Genomic DNA, 22,306 nt, shown 5'->3' with positions numbered 1-22,306 from the left:
CTGCTTTGACCTCTTCTGACATCACACCAGCAGGGCAAGGGGGTACCGCCCATCACACCAGCAGAAGAAGGAAGGAGGTGCTGGGTCGGGTTAGAGATCTAGGTTCTTAGTTCAGCCTCTTTTGATGTCTTCAGGACAGGGAGAGGGCACCTCATTACAGCTGGGTGAGGATGGAAGTCTAGGCTCCCCATTTGGACTTTGCTGACAGGATTGGGTGGGACTCCAGTTTTCTCCATGGTGTTTGGCTGAAGTTGGGTGGTCATTGTCAAAAATTTTCCATCTTGCGGGAAATTTTCCATCTGGGTGGCTCAGTCGGTTGAGCATCTGGCTTTGGCTCAGGTCATGATCTCTTGGTTTGTGGGTTTAAGCCCTGGATTGGGTCCTGTGCTGACAGCCTGGAGTCTGGAGCCTGCTTCAGATTCTGTGTTTCCCTCTCTCTCTGCCCTCCCCTGCTCACACTCTGTCTCTCTCTCTATCTCAAAAATAAACTTTAAAAAAAATTAAAAAAATATTTTCCATCTTGCCAGGCTGGCCCTTTCTTGGTCCTTTGGCTAGAGAATAAAGGGTTTCCCTGGGCTTTATTTTTTTCTTTGTCTGTGCCTGTTGGTGTTTCTGGGTTCCAGGCTCTTCCGGCACCCAGTCCAGAGTATGCAATGCAAAAGAAAATCCAGAAAATGCACTGCCATGTTTTTTTCTAAGGTTTCAAAGTCTCTGGCTGATCTCTTTTCTTCTCTCAATCTCTCCAAGTATTCTTATGCTTTTTTTCTGTATAATGTACAGGGCTTTAGCTATACCTAGAGGCAAAGACTGGAAGAAGTATGTCCATTCTATCTTGTAGCTTTAATCTTCTAACTCATTTTATGCACTCTCATGGTCCAAATATTTTGAAAAAACTCTGAGCTCCAGAAAGTTCTATTGCCAAGGTGGAAATGTGGATCCCTGTGTCAGCTGGTTCCATCAAATATTTGTATACCTTTGTGTATGTCAGTGTGTGATGTCATTGTGAAGGGATATTAATTTAGGAGAAGATTTACATTGACTGACTTCCTTGGTCAAATTTGCCTTTTCTTTTCCTTTCTTTTCTTTTCTTTTCTTTTCTTTTCTTTTCTTTTCTTTTCTTTTCTTCTTTTCTTTTCTTTTCCTTCCTCCCCCCCTCCCCCCCACCAACCCCACCCTAGAGAATGTGAGCAGGGGAGGGGCAAAGAGAGAGGGAGAGAGAATCCCAAGCAGGCTCTGCCCTATTAGTGCAGACCCCAGTGCAGGGCTCAATCTCATGAACCATGAGATCATGACCTAGGCTGAAATCAAGAGTCAGATGCTTAACCCACCGAGCCATGCAGACGCCCCTAATTTGTCTTTTCGAATTGCATTCTGCCAGATTACTTTTGGCCACGTTTCTTTCTTTTGCCAAATCATAGGCAAAGTTTAACTTCCTGAGTGGGTGTTGACTTCTTTTCCTAATTGGTGAAATAATTTCAGAGATGTTTGCTTTGGATTTAGCAGTGAAACTGAAAGATGACCTCAGCTGCCTCCATTTTGATCTCAAACTTTCTAGTTGGTTTCTCCTTCCAACTTGTCTCTGGGCTCAGGTGGAAAATCCTGAGGGAAAGCATCCCCTGATGGAACTGAAACTAACCCCTTCAGTAATCAGGGCTGCCCTGAGCCTGCAAGACCCCACCTAAGGTTGACTCCGAGACAGTAATCAATTTGCCCTTCACTGCCCATCTGCAGGTACCCAGCCACCTTCGCCCCACATTCTCCTTATATAAACCTGGAAGTATTTTCATCTTCCCACTGTTGGCCTCGCTGAAGTACATTCCTTTCTTGTTTCACCACCCCTCATCTCTCTGCCTTTGGATTTTGTCAGGGGCCAGTGGCTAAACCTGGTCTGTTTGGGACCCTGGGGCCAGTGCCCTTACATCTCTGCTCCCTGGCTACCAAGCCGCTTTCTCTAATCTCACAGCTCATTTCCGATATGAGCTCCATTGACAGAGTTTACCTGTGAGGTGTGGTTGCTGAGTAAATTTCAGGATGTTGTAAATTCCTTTTCAAGGGAACTTAAATCTCATTGTGAGTGATGCGGGTTCTAGAGTAAGGCAGCTCCAGATTGAGAACCTAGAGTATGTTCCTGGAGGGAGTCACCAGAGTGGAGGCTTTGGCTAAGGGGATCGAGGAAGAGCCCAGGGGATGACAAAGAAAAGGAGAGAAGGGTGTGGTATAAGGTGGGGGAGAACCAGTGTGTGGGTGAAGCCCCAAAGGTTAGAGAAAGGCCACCCAAAGTGGCATATTCCTGAGAGCTAGTCACGTGACTGACTTTGCCTATCAGGGTGGCGGAAGCCAGGGATTTTGTGCTGTATTAGGATAATCAGATTAACTATGACAGGAATTGCAAACTCAGATGGGTACAGGGACCACGGTGATGACATGGTTATGAAAACTATTTCCCTTCCTTCTTAGCTCTACCATAATAAAATCAGTAACTCCAGCCTGATTATAATTAATAAAACACTACAGAGGCTTCCCGTGTCACCCAGTAAATGATAGATTCCTGTCAGTAGTCTGCAAGACCCTTTTCTTTCTCTTCCCTGCTATCTCTCTGATCTCTTGTGTATTCTGCTCCAAACGAGAATTGCTGTTCGTTGAGGATGCCAGGTCAACTCCCTTGTTTGGGATCTCCCCCTGGGCAGTTGCCTCTGGCTAGAATGCTCTTCCCTGAGCTGCATATATGGCTCGCTCCCTTATTCAGTCAGGTTTTTTTTCTCAAAAGTCACGTCTCATTTTCCAAAGAAGACATCCAGATGACTAACAGACACATGAAAAGATGCTCAACATCACTCATCATCAAGGAAATATAAATCAAAACCACAATGAGATACCACCTCACACCAGTAAGAATGGCTAAAACTAACAACTCAGGAAGCCACGGATGTTGGCGAGGATGCGGAGACACAGGAATCTTCATGCTCTGCTGGTGGGAATGCAAACTGGTGCAATCACTCTGGAAAAAACAGGATGGAGGTTCCCCAGAAAGTTAAAAATAGAACTACCCTACAGCAATTGCACTACTAGGGATTTACCTAAAGAATACAAACATACTGACTTCAAGGGGCGCATGCACCCCAATGTTTATAGCAGTATTATCAACCATAGCCAAACTGTGGAGAGGGACCAAATGTCCATTGACTAATGAATGGATAAAAAAGATGTGGTATATATAAATATAATGGAATATATCATCAAAAAGAATGAAATCTTGCCATTTGCATTGATGTGGATGGAGCTAGAGTGTATAACGCGAAGCAAAGTAAGTCAGTCAGAGAAAGGTGATTACCATGATTTCACTCACATGTGGAATTTAAAAAACAACACAGATGAACACAGAAGAAAGGGGGAAAAAGAGGGAAGCAAATCATAAGAGACTCTTAACTGTAGAGAACAACCTGAGGGTTGATGGGGGGTTGGCCTACGTGGGTGTAAGGTATTAGGAGGGCACTTGTTATGACGAGCACTAGGTGTTGTATGTAAGTGATGACTCATTAAATTCTAAACCTGAAACCAGTTGTACTGTATATGTTAACTGGCTAGAATTTAAATAAAAACTTGAAATTAGGGGCGCCTGGGTGGCTCAGTTGGTTGAGCGACCAACTTCGGCTCAGGTCATGATTTCACGGTTCATGAGTTTGAGCCCCGCGTCAGGCTCTGTGCTGACAGCTCAGAGCCTGGAGCCTGCTTTGGATTCTGTGTCTCCCTCTCTCTCTGCCCCTCCCCCACTCATGCTCTGTCTCTCTCTGTCTCAGAAATAAACTTTAAAAAAAATTTAAAAAAAACCTTGAAATTAAAAAAAAAAAGCAAATTCTAAACTAAAAGAAACGAAAGTCACCTGTGACCCAGGGCTTCCCTGACTCCCTAGTTAACATCTACATTTCTTTCTGGATTTCGTCTTTTTACTTTGTACTTATGCCATCCAGCAAACTATGTATTTTACTCATTACATTGTTTGTCTCTCTTTCTCCAAACCCGCTAAAATGGAGACTTCACGTAACTTCACGATGCTTAGGCATTTTTGCCTGTTCAGTTGCTGCTTTATCTCCAATACCTAGAATGAAGGGTCTCAATAGATGCACAGGTGTTAAATGAATGACAAGGAACATGTAATGTGCGTTGGGAAAAGGGTCGTAAGTGCAGGACCCTTCGGCAAAGTGGAAAAGGTATACTTCTTCTAAAGGGCAGCTAATACCTATTTTCTGTGATTTGGGGCTTGTGAAAATACAGATCAAATAATGCCAGACATTTTGATCTTCAGGGAAAACTAAACATCTCAAGTCATATAAAAATGTTGCCAATTTTAATTTTTCTATCTTATTGAGGTAGACTTTATGTATAATAAAGTGCATTTATTTAAGTGTTCAACTTGATGAGTTTTTTTATTATTATATGAAATTTATTGTCAAGTTAGTTTCCATACAACACCCAGGGTTCATCCCAAAAGATGCCCTCTTCAATGCCCATCACCTACCCCCCCCCCTCCCACCCTCCATCAACCCTCAGTTTGTTCTCAGTTTTTAAGAGTCTCTTATGCTTTGGCTCTCTCTCCCACTCTAGCCTCTTTTTTTTCTTTGTTTTTTCCTTCCCCTCCCCTATGGTTTCTGTTAAGTTTCTCAGGATCCACATAAGAGTGAAAACATATGGTATCTGTCTTTCTCTGTATGGCTTATTTCACTTAGTATAAGACTTTCCAGTTCCATCCACGTTGCTACAAAGGGCCATATTTCATTCTTTCTCATTGCCACATAGTACTCCATTGTGTATATAAACCACAATTTCTTTATCCATTCATCAGTTGATGGACATTTAGGCTTTTTCCACAATTTGGCTATTGTTGAGAATGCTGCTATAAACATTGGGGTACAAGTGCCCCTATGCATCAGTACTCCAGTATCCCTTGGGTAAATTCCTAGCAGTGCTATTGCTGGGTTGTAGGGTAGCTTTATTTTTAATTTTTTGAGGAACCTCCACACTATTTTCCAGAGTGGCTGCACCAGTTTGCATTCCCACTAACAATGTAAGAGGGTTCCCGTTTCTCCACATCCTCTCCAGCATCTATAGTCTCCTGATTTGTTCATTTTGGCCACTCTGACTGGCGTGAGGTGATATCTGAGTGTGGTTTTGATTTGTATTTCCCTGATGAGGAGTGACGTTGAGCATCTTTTCATGTGCCTGTTGGCATCCGGATGTCTTCTTTAGAGAAGTGTCTATTCATGTTTTCTGCCCATTTCTTCACTGGATTATTTGGTTTTTGGGTGTGGAGTTTGGTGAGCTCTTTATAGATTTTGGATACTAGCCCTTTGTCTGATATGTCATTTGCAAATATCTTTTCCCATTCTGTTGGCCACCTTTTAGTTTTGTTGATTGTTTCCTTTGCTGTGCAGAAGCTTTTTATCTTCATGAGGTCCCAATAGTTCATTTTTGCTTTTAATTCCCTTGCCTTTGGGAATGTGTCAAGTAAGAAATTGCTACGGTTGAGGTCAGAGAGGTCTTTTCCTGCTTTCTCCTCTAGTGTTTTGATGGTTTCCTGTCTCACATTCAAGTCCTTTATCCATTTTGAATTAATTTTTGTGAATGATGTAAGAAAGTGGTCTAGTTTCATTCTTCTACATGTTGCTGTCCAGTTCTCCCAGCACCATTTGTTAAAGAGACTGTCTTTTTTCCATTGGATGTTCTTTCCTGCTTTGTCAAAGATAAGTTGGCCATACTTTTGTGGGTCTAGTTCTGGGGTTTCTATTCTATTCCATTGGTCTATGTGTCTGTTTTTATGCCAATACCATGCTGTCTTGATGATTACAGCTTTGTAGTAGAGGCTAAAGTCTGGGATTGTGATGCCTCCTGCTTTGGTCTTCTTCTTCAAGATTACTTTGGCTATTCAGGGCCTTTTGTGGTTCCATATGAATTTTAGGATTGCTTGTTCTAGCTTCGAGAAGAATGCTGGTGCAATTTTGACTGGGATTGCATTGAATGTGTAGATAGCTTTGGGTAGTATTGACATTTTAACAATATTTATTCTTCCAACCCATGAGCACGGAATGTTTTTCCATTTCTTTATATCTTCTTCAATTTCCGTCATAAGCTTTCTACAGTTTTCAGCATACAGATCTTGTACATCTTTGGTTAGATTTATTCCTAGGTATTTTATGCTTCTTGGTGCAATTGTGAATGGGATCAGTTTCTTTATTTGTCTTTCTGTTGCTTCATTATTAGTATATAAGAATGCAACTGATTTCTGTACATTGATTTTGTATCCTGCAACTTTGCTGAATTCATGTATCAGTTCTAGCAGACTTTTGGTAGAGTCTATCGGATTTTCCATGTATAATACCATGTCATCTGCAAAAAGTGAAAGCTTGACTTCATCTTTAACAATTTTGATGCCTTTGATTTCTTTTTGTTGTCTGATTGCTGATGCTAGAACTTCCAACACTATGTTAAACAACAGCGGTGAGAGTGGACATCCCTGTCGTGTTCCTGATCTCAGGGGGAAAGCTCTCAGTTTTTCCCCACTGAGGATGATATTAGCTGTGGGCTTTTCATAAATGGCTTTTATGATGTTTAAGTATATTCCTTCTACCCTGACTTTCTCAAGCGTTTTTATTAAGAAAGGATGCTGAATTTTGTCAAATGCTTTTTCTGCATTGATTGACAGGATCATATGGTTATCTTTCCTTTTATTAGTGTGATGTATCACATTGATTGATTTGTGAATGTTGAACCAGCCCTGCATCCCAGGAATGAATCCCACTTGATCATGGTGAATAATTCTTTTTATATGCTGTTGAATTCGATTTGCTAGTATCTTATTGAGAATTTTTGCATCCATATTCATCAGGGATATTGGCCTGTAGTTCTCTTTTTTTACTGGGTCTCTGTCTGGTTTAGGAAGCAAAGCAATACTGGCTTCATAGAATGAGTCTGTAAGTTTTCCTTCCCTTTCTATTTTTTGGAATAGCTTGAGAAGGATAGGTATTATCTCTGCTTTAAATGTCTGGTAGAATTCCCCAGGGAAGCCATCTGGTCCTAGACTCTTATTTGTTGGGAGATTTTTGATAACTGATTCAATTTCTTCGCTGGTTATGGGTCTGTTCAAGCTTTCTATTTCCTCCTGTTTGAGTTTTGGAAGTGTGTGGGTGTTTAGGAATTTGTCCATTTCTTCCAGGTTGTCCAGTTTGTTGGCATATAATTTTTCATAGTATTCCCTGACAATTGCTTGTATCTCTGAGGGATTGGTTGTAATAATCCCATTTTCACTCATGATTTTATCTATTTGGGTCTTCTCCCTTTTCTTTTTGAGAAGCCTGGCTAGAGGTTTATCAATTTTGTTTATTTTTTCAAAAAACCAACTCTTGGTTTCGTTGATCTGCTCTACAGTTTTTTTAGATTCTATATTGTTTATTTCTGCTCTGATCTTTATTATTTCTCTTCTTCTTCTGGGTTTGGATGTCTTTGCTGTTCTGCTTCTATTTCCTTTAGGTGTGCTGTTAGATTTTGTATTTGGGATTTTTCTTGTTTCTTGAGATAGGCCTGGATTGCAATATATTTTCCTCTCAGGACTGCCTTCGCTGCATCCCAAAGCGTTTGGATTGTTGTATTTTCATTTTCGTTTGTTTCCATATATTTTTTAATTTCTTCTCTAATTGCCTGGTTGACCCATTCATTCTTTTGTAGGGTGTTCTTTAACCTCCATGCTTTTGGGGGTTTTCCAGACTTTTTCCTGTGGTTGATTTCAAGCTTCATCACATTGTGGTCTGAAAGTATGCATGGTATGATCTCAATTCTTGTATACTTATGAAGGGCTGTTTTGTGACCCAGTATATGATCGATCTTAGAGAATGTTCCATGTGCACTCGAGAAGAAAGTATATTCTGTTGCTTTGGGATGCAGAGTTCTAAATATATCTGTCAAGTCCATCTGATCCAATGTATCATTCAGGGCCCTTGTCTCTTTATTGACCATGTGTCTAGGTGATCTATCCATTGCTGTGAGTGGGGTGTTAAAGTCCCCTGCAATTACCACATGCTTGTCAATAAGGTTGCTTATGTTTGTGAGTAATTGTTTTATATATTTGGGGGCTCCCGTATTCGGCGCATAGACATTTATAACTGTTAGTTCTTCTTGATGGATAGACCCTGTGATTATTATATAATGCCCTTCTTCATCTCTTGTTACAGCCTTTAACTTAAAGTCTAGTTTGTCTGATATAAGTATGGCTACTCCAGCTTTCTTTTGACTTCTAGTAGCATGATAAATAGTTCTCTATCCCCTCACTTTAAATCTAAAGGTGTCCTGAAGTCTAAAATGAGTCTCTTGTAGACAGCAAATAGATGGGTCTTGTTTTTTTATCCATTCTGATACCCTATGTCTTTTGGTTGGTGCATTTAGTCCATTTATGTTCAGTGTTATTATAGAAAGATATGGGTTTAGAGTCATTGTGATGACTGTAGGTTTCATGCTTGTAGTGATGACTCTGGTACTTTGTCTCACAGGATCCCCCTTAGGATCTCTTGTAGGGCTGGTTTAGTGGTGATGAATTCCTTCAGTTTTTGTTTGTTTGGGAAGACCTTTATCTCTCCTTCTATTCTAAATGACAGACTTGCTGGATAAAGGATTCTCGGCTGCATATTTTTTCTGTTCATCACATTGAAGATTTCCTGCCATTCCTTTCTGGCCTGCCAAGTTTCAGTAGAGAGATCCGTCACGAGTCTTATAGGTCTCCCTTTATATGTTAGAGCATGTTTATCCCTAGCTGCTTTCAGAATTTTCTCTTTATCCTTGTATTTTGCCAGTTTCACTATGATATGTCGTGCAGAAGATTGATTCAAGTTACGTCTGAAGGGAGTTCTCTGTGCCTCTTGGATTTCAATGCCTTTTTCCTTCCCCAGATCAGGGAGGTTCTCAGCTATTATTTCTTCGAGTATACTTTCAGCACCTTTCCCTCTGTCTTCCTCCTCTGGAATACCAATTATGCGTAGATTATTTCTCTTTAGTGCATCACTTAGTTATCTAATTTTCCCCTCACACTCCTGGATTTTTTTTTATCTCTCTTTTTCTCAGCTTCTCTTTTTCCATAACTTTATCTTCTAGTTCACCTATTCTCTCCTCTGCCTCTTCAATCCGAGCTGTGGTCGTCTCCATTTTATTTTGCAGCTCGTTAATAGCATTTTTAAGCTCCTCCTGGCTGTTCCTTAGTCCCTTGATCTCTGTAGCAATAGATTCTCTGCTGTCCTTTATACTGTTTTCAAGCCCAGCGATTAATTTTATGACTATTATTCTAAATTCACTTTCTGTTATATCGTTTAAATCGTTTTTCACCAGTTCGTTAGCTGTCATTATTTCCTGGAGGTTTTTTTTGAGGGGAATTCTTCCGTTTCATCATTTTGGATAGTCCCTGGAGTGGTGCAGACCTGCAGGGCACTTCCCCTGTGCTGTCTTGAGTAACTTGCGCTGGTGGGCGGGGCTGCAGTCAGACCTGATGTCTGTCCCCAGCCCACCGCTGGGGCCACAGTCAGACTGGTGTGTTCTTTCTCTTTCTCTACCTCACTATGGGGTGGCGTGGCCTGTCTGGGCTACTTGCACATTGCCAGGCTTGTGGTGCTGGGGATCTGGGGTATTAGCTGGGGTGGATCGGCAAGGTGCCCCAGGGGCGGGAGGGGCAGGCTCAGCTCGCTTATCCTTAGGTGATCCGCTTCAGGAGGGGCCCTGCAGCACCAGGAGGGAGTCAGATCCACAGAAGCACAGCGTTCCGTGTTTGCGCGGTGTAAGCCAGTTCTCTGGCAGGAACCGGTTCCCTTTGGGATTTTGGCTGGTGGATGGGCGAGGGAGATGGCGCTGGCAAGCGCCTTTGTTCCCTGCCAAGCTGTGCTGTCATCCGGGGCTCAACAACTCTCCCTCCCGTTGTCCTCTAGCCTTCCCTCTGAGCAGAGCTGTTAACTTATAACCTTCCAGATGTCAAGTCCCGCTTGCTGTCAGAACACACTCTGTCCGGCCCCTCCGCTCTTGTAAGCCAGACTCGGGGGCTCTGCTTTGCCCGCGGCTGCCCCTCCGCCCCGGCTCCCTCCCGCCAGTCCGTGTAGTGTGCACCGCCTTTCCGCCCTTCCTACCCTCTTCCGTGGGCCTCTCATCTGCACTTGGCTCCAGACACTCCATTCCACTAGTCTTCTGGCGATTTTCTGGGTTATTTAGGCAGGTGTGGGTGGAATCTAAGTGATCTGTAGGACGCAGTGAGCTCAGCATCCTCCTACGCCGCCATCTTCTGAGTTGTTTTTTTTTTTAAGATTTTTTTTTTTTAAGCAATCTTTATACCCAATGTGGGCCTCAAACTTACAACCCCAAGATCAAGAGTCACATGCTCAACTGACTGAGCCAGCCAGGGATGAATTTTGATATATGTATACAACCATCACTACACTTAAGAAACAGAACATTTCTGGGTTGCTTGGGTGGCTCAGTCAGTTAGGCGTCTGGCTTGAGCTCAGGTCATGAGCTAGTAGTTCATGAGTTTGAAATCTGCGTCAGGCTCTGTGCTGACAGCTCAGAGCCTGGAGCCTGCTTCAGATTCTGTGTCTCCCTCTCTCTCTGTCCCTACCCCACTGCTGCTCTGTCTCTCTGTGTCTCTCAAAAATGAATAAAAGGGCGCCTGGGTGGCTCAGTCAGTTAAGGGTCCAACTTCAGCTCAGGTCATAATCTTGCAGTTTGTGGGTTTGAGCCTCCTGTCGGGCTCTATGCTGACTGCTTGGCGCATGGAGCCTGCTTCAAATTCTGTCTCCCTCTCGCTCTGCCCCTGCCCCGCTTGCACTCTGTCTCTCCCTCTCTCTCAAAAATAAATAAACGTTAAAAAAATTTTTTTTAAATGTATGTTAAAAAAACATTTAGAGAGAGGAAGAAAGAAAGAAGAAAGAAAGAAAGAAGAAAGAAAGAAAGAAAGAAAGAAAGAAAGAAAGAAAGAAAGAAAGAAAAACATTTCCATTGCCCTGGAAGTTTTCCCTGTGCATTTTCCAGTCCTTTACTCCCTCCCCTCCACCCTTAAGTCACTGATCAGCTTTCTGTCAAAATACACTGGCTTGCATTTTCTAGAATACCATACAAATGGAATCATGTGGTATATGCTTTTATTTTCTGGTGCCTTTCACTCAGCGTAATGGCCTTGAGATTCAAATCATAATGTGTGTATAATTCATTTAAAAAAAATGTCAGGTAGTGCTTTCTGGGATGAATATACCACGATTTGTTGATCCATCCAGCTGTCGATGGATTCGGGTTCTTTGTTTGTCGATGGATTCGGGTGTCTTTGTTTCGGCAAAGACAAAGCTACTGTAAATATTCACACACCGGTCTTTGTGGGAACTATGTTTTCATTTCTCTTTAATTCTCCTTTTATTTTTTTCAATGTTCATTTATTTATTTAGAGACAGGGAGAGAGTGCGTGCACCAGCAGGGAAGAGGCAGAGAAAAAGGGAGAGAGAGAATCCCAAGCAGGCTTCTCACCGTCAGCGGAGAGCTTCCTGTGGGGCTCCATCCCACGAACTCTGAGATCAGGACCTGAGCCGAAATCAAGAGTCAGATGCATCAGGTACTTGGGTGGCTCAGTCAGTTAAATGGCTGACTTCGGCACAGGTCATGATCTCACATTTTGTGAGTTCAAGTCCCGCATCAGGCTCTGTGCTGACAGCCTGGAACCTGCTTCTGATTCTCTCTCTGTCTCTCTGCCCCTCCTTTGCTTGTGCACTGCCTCTCTCTCTCTCAGATATAAATAAACATTTTAAAAAAGAGACGCTTAACCAACTCAGCTACCCAGGTGCCCAATTCTCCTGATTTTTAAATATTGGTAAATAATATAAAAAAAAGAAATTTAGGGGCGCCTGGGTGGCTCAGTCAGTTAAGCATCCGACTTCAGCTCAGGTCACGATCTCGCGGTTTGTGAGTTCGAGCCCTGCGTCGGGCTCTGTGCTGACAGCTCAGAGCCTGGAGCCTGCTTCGGATTCTGTGTCTCTCCATCTCTTGGCCCTTCCCCTGCTCATGCTCTGTGTCTTGCTGTCTCTCAACAATAAATAAACGTTAAAAAATTTTTTTTTTAATTTTAAGCCCAAGCAGGCCAATAATGAGTAGTTTAAATAAAATGTAGCTGTAAGCCAGCAGGTCCAGCCTGTGGCTGGCCAGTTTGTAGTAGATACTGAAGTGTTATGTTTTTCTTGTTGGTAACAGACGTATCCAGTGGTTTTTTAGTGTAAGCGTTCCAACGCTTGAGCCCAGATACCTGCATTCACCATCCTGAGGTTGTTCAGTCATGCAGAGACCATGATATGAGGCCATAATTTCTGGCGTTGGTAGTGTTCTTCTGCCCGGACACCCTCATTGGGAGTCCGCCGAAAGGGGCTGACCATACACAGCAAGCTTGGGTTCTAGGGATGGGAGGCTATCCTGGCACATCTCCTCCGATGAACTGGAACTGTCGGGACAATTGTCATAGTCAGTTCGGGGTGCCTCCTTGGGGTACTTCAGTCTGGTCCCACCCCACCCCCCTCAACTCCACCAAAGTAGCTGACCGGGAGCCAGACAGCTTTCTTTCATGTCTGCCTGTGTGGTCCCCCCCAGCTCTTAGCTCCCACAGGTAGCCTCTTAAGGGCTCTGCAGTGACATTTCCAGGAAGGCAGGAACACAGGGATCTTTTGTTCTCTTTGACACGAGGAGGAGGGAGAACCGCAAGATTGGTTTGGACATTAATCCTGTTTATTTATCTTTCACTTCCTTTCTATCAGAGGTAGAGAAAGGGGAGAAGAGGTCACTCCCGGCTCTGGAAGGTCGCACTGTCCTCTGCACAAAGGGCAGGTCAACAGAGAAGGTCAATTTGGGCAAAGATAGGGGATAGTGGCCTTGTGAGACCTTCAGTCCCTTGGCTGAGAGGCTGGCAGGAACCCAGCAACAGTGCAGAGCTCTTTCAGGACCGTGTGAGGAGGGCTTCCCTTGGGGATACTGGCAGGGGACATCCCCGCAGGAGAGGCAGCAAATAGGAGACCCACATGGTAGCCAAGATAGTGGTTTCAGGTCCCATGTGGAACACCGCCTGCGTACTCCTCAGTGTGGGATGAATTTGAGCTGAGATTCTGCAGAGGGGGTGTGGACAGGCCCGGAGAAATATTACGTTGTTATCTCTAGTATGCCTCTCTCCTTTAAAATTGAAAACAATAGCCAGGGACGCCCGGGTGGCTCAGTTGGTTGAGCACCTGACTCTTGATTTTGGCTCAGGTCATGATCTCAAGGTCAGTGAGTTCAAGCCCTGTGTCGGGCTCCACACGCACAAAGCGCAGAGCCTGCTCGGGATTTTCTCCCTCTCTCTTTCTGCACCTCTCCCCGCTTGCGTGCATGCACTCTCTCTATAAAATAAAAAATAACAATAAATAAGAAAAAATAAAATTAAAAAAAAACTCTTATTTTTTTCTCTTATAATAGTAGTACACACTTGCAACAATTTCAGAAAATTCAGAAAAGCATGAAGACCAATATAAAAGTCATTGGAGCCTCTACTATATAGAGATAGCCACTGTTAACTTTTTGAAGAATATCTTCCTAGAGTTTTCAATATTCAGGGAGACAGAATCTAGTATATCTATAATATAAAATATAGCATATAATACATAATATACTATATACACATTTATGTGTACATACATATACACATCCATACATAGACACACAACATCTCATGACAGAGACATGCACAGGGCTGGATGCTGGCTGGCACCAAGGCTTTCTGGAAATCAGGCAGCAAAAAGACTGAGGGAAGCTAAGGGATCATCACAGTGCCCCTGAAGCCTTGAATCAAGTCAGCAAAAACTCACAAAAGGCTGACAGGGAACAGAGTTATTGTGAAGGAGTAAGTTTTACATTGAAGTCCTAGTTCTAGGAAATGAAACAAGACCAGTGCACCTGGGCACAGAAGTGCAGAGGCAGCTGGAGAGACGAAGAAGTAAACCTCCGGGGAGGAGTCAATTCTCAAAGTGCGTTGGTGTGAATCCAGTCCAGCTGTCACAAGGTCCAAAGCCAGTTCAACCCCAGTGGGCACCTTAGCTACTACTTGGCTCTCTCGCTCTCTTTCCATGCATATGTATATGTTAATACCTCTGTGTTGATATATATCAGCACATACATATGTGTAAATATATATACATACATATCTATATAATTTTCTTTTAATGTTTATTTATTTTGAGAGGGTGTGCGCACACACTTGCATACAGGGGAGGGGCAGAGACAGAGAGGGAGAGAGAGAATCCTGAACAGGCTCTGGACTGTCAGCACAGAGCCCGGTGGGGGGCTTGATGGCCGCTAACCGTGAGGTCACGACATGAGCCGAAATCAAGAGTCAGACGCTTAACCAACTGAGCCACCCAGGCGCCCCTTAACTTTCACTGTTTATATCTTGCAGATAACTAGCCAGTTGTCCCAGCACCACCGTGTTCTTAGACTTCATATGTCTAATTTACGACCATCTTATTTTGGCCCCAGATTGGCAGAGATAGAGACATGTAAGAGACACATATGGAAGCTGCCTGCCCCTCTTTTTTTTTTTTTTTTTTAAGTTTATGTATTTATTTTGAGAAAGAGAGTGTGTGGGCATGAGCCAGGGAGGCACAGAGAGGGAGAGAGAGAATCCCAAGCAGCCTATGTACTGTCAGTGCAGAGCCCATCACGGGGCAGGAACCCAGAAACCATGAGATCATGACCTGTGGGGAAATCAAGAGTCTGCTATTTAACTGACTGATCCACCCGGGTACCCTCAGAATATGTGTTCTAACACTGTTTCCCAGGTGATTCACATGCGCGATCATGTTTGAGAAGCCTCAGGGTATTTGTTCAAGGTGATTGGTAGGGACAGAACGTGGACAGTAGTAACTTGAGGTGACAGCATATTGCAAAGAGGGGTTTTTCAGAATAGGGGAGATGTGCACAGGTTTTGGCTGGAAAGGAAGGGAACAGGAGTGGGGAAGAGATTCAAAAGGAGGAGAGAGAGTTGAAGAAAGCAAGTGGATGGAACCAGCAGTGAGGAGAGAAGCTTCTCCCTCTGCAGGAAGTGGAGGGGGAGGGGTGCGGGCACAGAAGGTGGAGGAAAGGTGGTCGTTTTCTCACATAATGCACAGCCTCGAGGACAGGGGTTGTCCTGGGTCACCTGCTTTTGGGCCATCCTGAGACACTGCTGCCCCTTAGTAATGATTCATGGAGGGAAACAAGTGAATAGGATAAACCTCAGCAAAAGCAGAATTCCCCGCTGTTGTCATTGTGATTTCCAGGACACTGGAAGGGGACTCTCCCCCAAAGTTATTTCCTCAATCTTTAAAATTTGTTTCTTGTTAAATCGCTTTATTGCTTTTTTTTTTTTTTTTTTTTTTAAACAGAGAGATTGAGAATGAGCTGGGGAGGGAGACAGAGGGAGAGGGAGACAGAGAATCCCAAGCAGGCTCAGCACTGTCAGCACAGGGCCCGACTTGGGGCTCGATCCCACAAACCATGAGATCGTGACCTGAGCTGAAGAGTCGGAGGCTTAACCAACTGAGCCACCCACGTGCCCCAATGGGTTTATTCATCTTAAGTGATATTTTAAAATAAATTAAGCTCTCTCACATGTGGCTTTCTTAAAGTGGAAGGTCACACTAAAATTAAGTTGTCCTGCCATTGATATGAGTTTAGTATTCAAGCTATGTGTGTGGGCCCCTAAACTTGTTTTGCAAACTTGTTTTCAGGCGCAATGAAAAAGAATGAAAAGGCATACAGGTTAAAAAAGAACTCTGATAAGGCTTTTTTTTTTAATGGAAAAATTAAAATAGGGGTTCTTGGGGGCGCCTGATGGGCTCACTCACTAGAGCATGTGACTCTTTATCTGTGCGCTGTAAGTTTGAGCCCCGCAATGGGTATAGAGATTATTTAAAAATAAAATCTTAAAAAATAGTAATAAATAAATAAAAATTAAAAGATGAAATAAGGTTTCTTTTGTCTTTTCTTTGCAAGTTCAAGTTTACTACATAATTAAAACATACTTTTTTTTTTAAGTTTATTTACTTATTTTGAGAGAGACAGAGATAGTGTGAGGGAGGGAGGGGCAGAGAGAGAGAGGGAGATAGAATCCCAAGCAGGCTCTACACTGCCAGCACAGAGCCCGATGCAGGGCTCGAACTCACGGAACCGTGACATGGTGACCTGAGCCGAAACCAAGGGTCGGATGCTTAACTGACCGAGACACCCAGGCACCCCTTAAAGCATATATTTATTCAGGATGTCACAAGAACACATTTGTCAAGCTCCTGTACTGATACGATGGATGTAACAAGCAGGTGTGAGTTAATAGAACTGGCTGCAGGCCAGATGCTGCTACTTGATGTTTGATTTCCAAAAGCAAACCACAAAAACGTTTCATTGCAGAAATGATTAGCATCCTTTGAAAAATTTGCTCAAGAGGAGAAACAGGTCATAAGAATGTGCAAAGGGGACAAAGTCTTTCTTCCCTTGACCCTCTTTCCCTCACACTCTTAAAATCAGAAGCAATCTTTAGAACCAGAACTTCTTTAAAAAGATAAGAGAAGTTTCTCATGTCTCCCTGTTGGCCCATATTTTGATACAGGGAGCCAGAAGCATGAGAGAGTGTGATCACGAGAACAGTGTGGTGAGCAGGGCAGAGAGGAACCTGCCAAAGGTGAAGGAAAATACAGAGATTTTGCACACCAAAGAGAAATTTCTCCCATTTCACAAGCTTTCTAGGGGTCACCTTAAAATAAACTTCCCTTCAATTCATGTGAGTTTAGCATTCAAGCTGTAGGAATGGCCGAGGAGTTATTTGCAAACTTGTTTTAAAAATGGTTCTAGGGGCACCTGGGTGGCTGGGTCAGTTAAGCGTTGGACTCTTGATTTTGGCTCAGGTCATGATCCCAGGGTCATGGGATCGAGCCCCATGTCGGGCTCCAAGCTGAGCCTGGAGCGTGGAGCCTACTTATGATTCTCCCCTTCTCTGGGCACCTGGGTGGCTCAGCTGATTAAGCATCTGACTTTGGCTCAGGTCATGATCTCACAATTTGTGAGTTCAAGCCCCAAATCAGGCTATCTGCATACAGCCTGCTTCAGAACCTCTATCCCCTTCTCTCTCTACACCTCCCTCGCTCATTATCTTTCTCTCTCTCTCTCAAAAATAAACATTAGAAAAAATTTTTCTCTCTCTCCCTCTGCCCCTCTTCTCCAGCTAGCACACTCCCTCTGGGAAACAAAAACAAAACCAAAAACAAATAGTTCTAATGTTTTAACCCGTGGTTTTTATTTCTACTAACATCAAAATTCAGTTTTCCTGCACCTCACCTGAAGTTAAGATTTGAAAATATGCTGTCCTATTTCTTTCTTTTTTTTTCCCCAACGGATTGTGAAATAATGCAGAGACATAATGTACTCCATACACTAAGGAGGGTTTGAGGTTTTTAAATCCATTGCAAATACAGTCAGTGGATGGGAATACATCCAGATTCCCACCCCGTTTGTCACTTGTGGCACATCTGCTTCAAAGTCCCAGTGCCCCAGCTCTGTTCCTTTTACAACAAAACCAGTTTCATGCAGTTTCACACTTGAGATTTTTACACAAGTGGAGACGAGAAGTCTTAGCTCATTCCTACCTACCTGGCTTCAGTTTAAAACCCTCTTATAATTTAGGCAGAGTTGCAGACACAAAAACACCTCTGAACTGGTTCAGATTAGGAGAGATGGTTAGTTACTATGGCAACACACCTTTCCCTCCCCTGGTGAGCTGGGAATGGCACTCGGTCATCACCTCATCTCTGCTGTGCTGTCACCACGGATTTCTTCCTCGGGGTAGTTTCAGTGAAGGATATGGGCATCTCACCCACGTGAAAAATTTCTGTCCTTGACACAAGCCAGTGGGTAGGTGGGGTCCCTAAGACCCATGACTGCTTGTTTTCTTGAAATACCGCTAGGGCAGAAAATCATGCCTTGCACATCCCAGAATTCATTTATTTATTTTTTTCCTTTTGCTCCAAAAAAAAGAAAAAAAACAAAAGACCGGTGGAAAGTTAGTGCGTGTCTAGATTAGGACTGCGGAGTTTACCACAGTTCTGGGAATATCAGTCATTGTGCAAGAGAACAGCCCATTGGTATCTGGGTCTCCCCCAGCCACAAGCAGTAGGTAAACACCACTCATCGCTGGAGTCCAATGTCAAGGCCCTCCTTGCCTCAGTAAGTGGAGTGACTTCACTGTGATCCGGTGAGCTCACTTCTCATTTCAGTAGCCACCAAGCCTCCGAGTTACCGCTTGGAGGGTGGCAGGTTTGAGAATCTCTCTCAAGGATTTGAGGCAAGGTTTGCAACGTCCAGTGTCTGCAGGGGACAGGTATGTGATACAAGTGAGGAAGGCAGGCACGTGGAGACTCGGGGAACCACGGCACTCTTGCCCAATATAAAGGCCCTGGCTTGGTTTAAAGTAGCCAGCACCTCTCTGCTCCATGTCACTTGTGTCACCCAGGAATAGGACTCCCGTGTTGCAAGATCTTTGGGTTTGTCAAGAGAAGCCGGATATTTACGGGAAGGAGGCATCATAAACTGTTGGCAACAAATTCATAAGATATTTTGAACCTGTCATCACGTGGTCCAAAACATGTCACATCCTTCAGGCCATCACTCAAATGTTGCTTTGTCACTAAGGGTGCCCCTGTTTCCGGTGACGCTCCCTGCCTCAGTCTGGCATTTCCTTGTTCCCATTCTCTGCCTTATCTTTCTGCATGGCACCTGCTGCTGCCCACTGAGGGCAGAAACTTCTCTCCCATTGCTTCGTTTCTGGATGTCCAGCATCAGGAACAGTATTTGGACCACAGAAGGTCCTCAGGAATGTTATTGAATAAATGCACATCTGACACACAGAGACAGCACTAGAGTAAGGTAAGCAAGGCCCAAGGGCACAGATCTTGCAGGACCACCGGAGTGAGCACCTCCTTACATTGTATATCCTAGGGGCACCTAGGCAGCTCAGTCAGTTAAGCGTCCAACTTCGGCTCAGGTCATAATATCTCCATTTGTGAGTTCGAGCCCCGCATCGGGCTCTGTGCTGACAGCTCAGAGCCTGGAGCCTGCTTCAGATTCTGTGTCTTCCTCTCTTTCTGCCCCTCCCCCATTCTCTCTCTCTCTCTAAAAATAAGTAAACATTAAAAAAATTAAAAGGTAAATAAATTTTACATCCTAGAGGCCACACCCTCCTCACCTTAGCCACAGCCCAGCTGATGCACTTACCACAGTGGTTGCTGACACGATGCTGAGGGCAGGGTGAGAGACAGGAAAATGGATTGGAACGTCTAAAAACTCACATACTACTCTTATTTAAAAACATACAGCTCCGATGAGCCTTGAAGATGCACAGATAATCTTGACTAAGAATGGTATAGTGATCTTCAGCTAGAATGCATTTCTTCTCAGGATTGGGCACTGGAATTCATACTCTCTTCTGTATTTTCTTTTAAAAATTTTTAAACGTTTATTTATTTTTGAGAGACAGAGAGAGACAGCATGAGCAGGGGAGGGGAAGAGAGAGAGGGAGACACAGAATCCGAAACAGGCTCCAGGCTCTGAGCCATCAGCACAGAACCTGATGCGGGGCTCAAACTCACGGACCTCGAGATCATGACCTGAGCTGAAGTCGGACGCTTAACCGACTAAGCCACCCAGGCGCCCCTCTCTTCTGTATTTTTACATTGAAAAATATAAAATATGATGAGCTCAATGTGAAAATTTCCATCAGCGAGGAGAGACAGAATTGATTTCAAGCCTAGGCCCAGGATGATCCAAGTTGAGAATGCCTATTTAGAGAAGAGCACCTAAAATGTGGAACAAATTGGAAAAAGAATCAATGTCTGTGCCAGAGATATTATAACCCATCTCAAAATGAACTCATATAACCCGTTTCTAATTGAAGTCAAAGCAAAACCTTGAATGAAAATTAGTTAATTCTAGGCACACCTGGGTGGCTTAGTCGGTTAAGCGTCCAGCTCTTGATTTTGGCTCAGGTCATGATCTCACAGTTTGTGGGTTCGAGCCCCGCATCAGGCTCTGTGCTGATGGCGCAGGGCCAGCTTGGAACTCTTTCTCTTCTCTCTCTCTGCCTCTCCCCACTTGCATTCTCTCTTTTTCTCTCAAAACTAAGTAAACATTTAAAAAAAAGTAGTAATTCTAAGAAAATTTCCAGATACTGTAACAAGGCCAGCCTTGTGTTTGTTTGTTTGTTTGTTTCTTTTTAACATTCATTTATTTTTCGAGAGACAGAAAAACAGCGTGAGCAGGGGAGGGGCAGAGAGAGAGGGAGACGCAGGATCCGAAGCAAGTTCCAGGCTCCGGGCTATCAGCACAGAGCCTGATGGGGGGCCCGAACTCATAAGCTGTGAGATCACGAACTGAGATAACAACCTGAGCCGAAGTCAGACGCTCAACCAACTGAGCCACCCAGGTGCCCCCAGCCAACGTTTTTTATATACAATTTTACTGGCTAGAAGGAAATGTCATTCTGTGCTCAGACCCACCCAAGTGACAAGGAGCCATAGTATAAAAGGATTAATGTAACAGCGAATGTTATAGTTTGTTAAATAGGAGATTTGGACTGGACGCTCTGAGGTAGGGTAGCTGTCAGGGAACAAAGGAGATAACGAGGCAGATCAAAACACAAGCTGCCAAAGGAACTGCATGAGAACTGGTTTGTCCAGCAGGGTAGTGGGAGGGACCCATCAAGGGCGCTTCTAAGGCACCCACTGTAGTCCTCATGGGAGAATCCCATGTAGACTGCTGCTGTGCCAGATAGTACAAAGCCCTTTAGAATGGCAGGAATCAAGGAAGAACTTTTTGTACTCCTTTGCCTTCTTCCCTTTAACCCCAGGGGCCGAGGAGCCTTGTTTAGCAGGCAGAGAGAGAACAAATGCCCACATCCGCTCCTTGAAGTCTGCCCTTGCTAGGAGAGGGGAAAGATCCTCTAGAGCACAGAAAGAGTTCTGCGTGTTACATAGGATCGACATTCTCATTGTCCAATGAAAGCTGTTTTGTGACGTAAAGTGACCTAAGACAGCATATTTCCTAAGAGTGGGCAGAAAAGTCACGGAACATGCTGGATTTTGTGAAGGGGAAAGGGAAACAAAACACATTTTAGAGGGATAGTGGGAGATAAAGCTCGAGCCATGAGCGTTCTTGTTCTGTGTCCTAATTAACCAAAGCTGAAGCAGACGCTGCAGTAATCCTATGACCAGTCTCTGCAATTCTTGTTAAATTATCTAGAAAACCTGCTCTTGGGAAAAAACACTAAAGAGAATAGCTTAATGAGAATGTGAAAAAAAGGGGCGCCTGGGTGGCTCAGTCGGTTGAGTGTCCAACTCTTGATATCGGCTCAGGTCGTGATCTCGAGGTCCTGGGATCCAGCTCCATGTCAGGCCCTGCGCTGAATGTGAAGCCTGCTTGGGGTTTTCTCTCTCCCCCTCTCTCTCCCAAAATAAATAAACAAACTGAAAAAAAAAATGCTGGAAAGTGCACCATCCACGTTAAGAAAAGCACTTCTATCGTTATCATCATTGTTTTGTTGTCATTATATCGTCATTATGTTGTTATATCATTGTTGTTACATTATTGTGCAATGGAAGGCTTATGAACATTCTCGCATAGATTTTATAGGAGAAAAAATATGTTTATTGAGTGTAACCTGCCTGCCTTATGGGACTATTAAGGGAGTACATGACAGAAGACTCGTATAATACACCTGGAAAGACCTCCACATGTACTCTCCTAGAAAATCACCTCTCTCTGAGTTTATTTCACACCCTAAAGATATGTTGGGAGGGTCTCAATAATAAGATTCCTTAAGAAGATTAGAAGAGTTGTTTGAGAGTGAGTGATCCCCCCCCCCCTTCTCTGTCTTTAAAAGAGAAAAGGCTGAATTATTTTAGGGTGGTGGAGGCCCGCCCTCCAACAGCTGAAGTGGCAAGCTCTCATGCAAACAGTTTCATGACTTTTGGTCCTGTGCCATCTTGGTAAATATTTGTAGGACCTGACAAACCAAATTGGGACGATTTCCCAGAATCTCAGGGGGTATAACTGTAAAAAAAAATTTATATGAGTGTGTGTAGTTTTTAGAAGTTTCGACAAGATATAGCTTAAGTTGTGGCCGATAGAAGAAAAACCATTACTCTTGTGCCAGTACAGTTAATGGCAGCCATGACATCGGCCGATAAGAATGGATGAGCAGAAGCTGTCC

Source organism: Felis catus, chromosome A1 (assembly GCF_018350175.1).
Source record: "Felis catus isolate Fca126 chromosome A1, F.catus_Fca126_mat1.0, whole genome shotgun sequence".
NCBI classification, from domain to species: Eukaryota; Metazoa; Chordata; class Mammalia; order Carnivora; family Felidae; genus Felis; species Felis catus.
Note: the sequence above shows the minus strand (reverse complement) of the source record.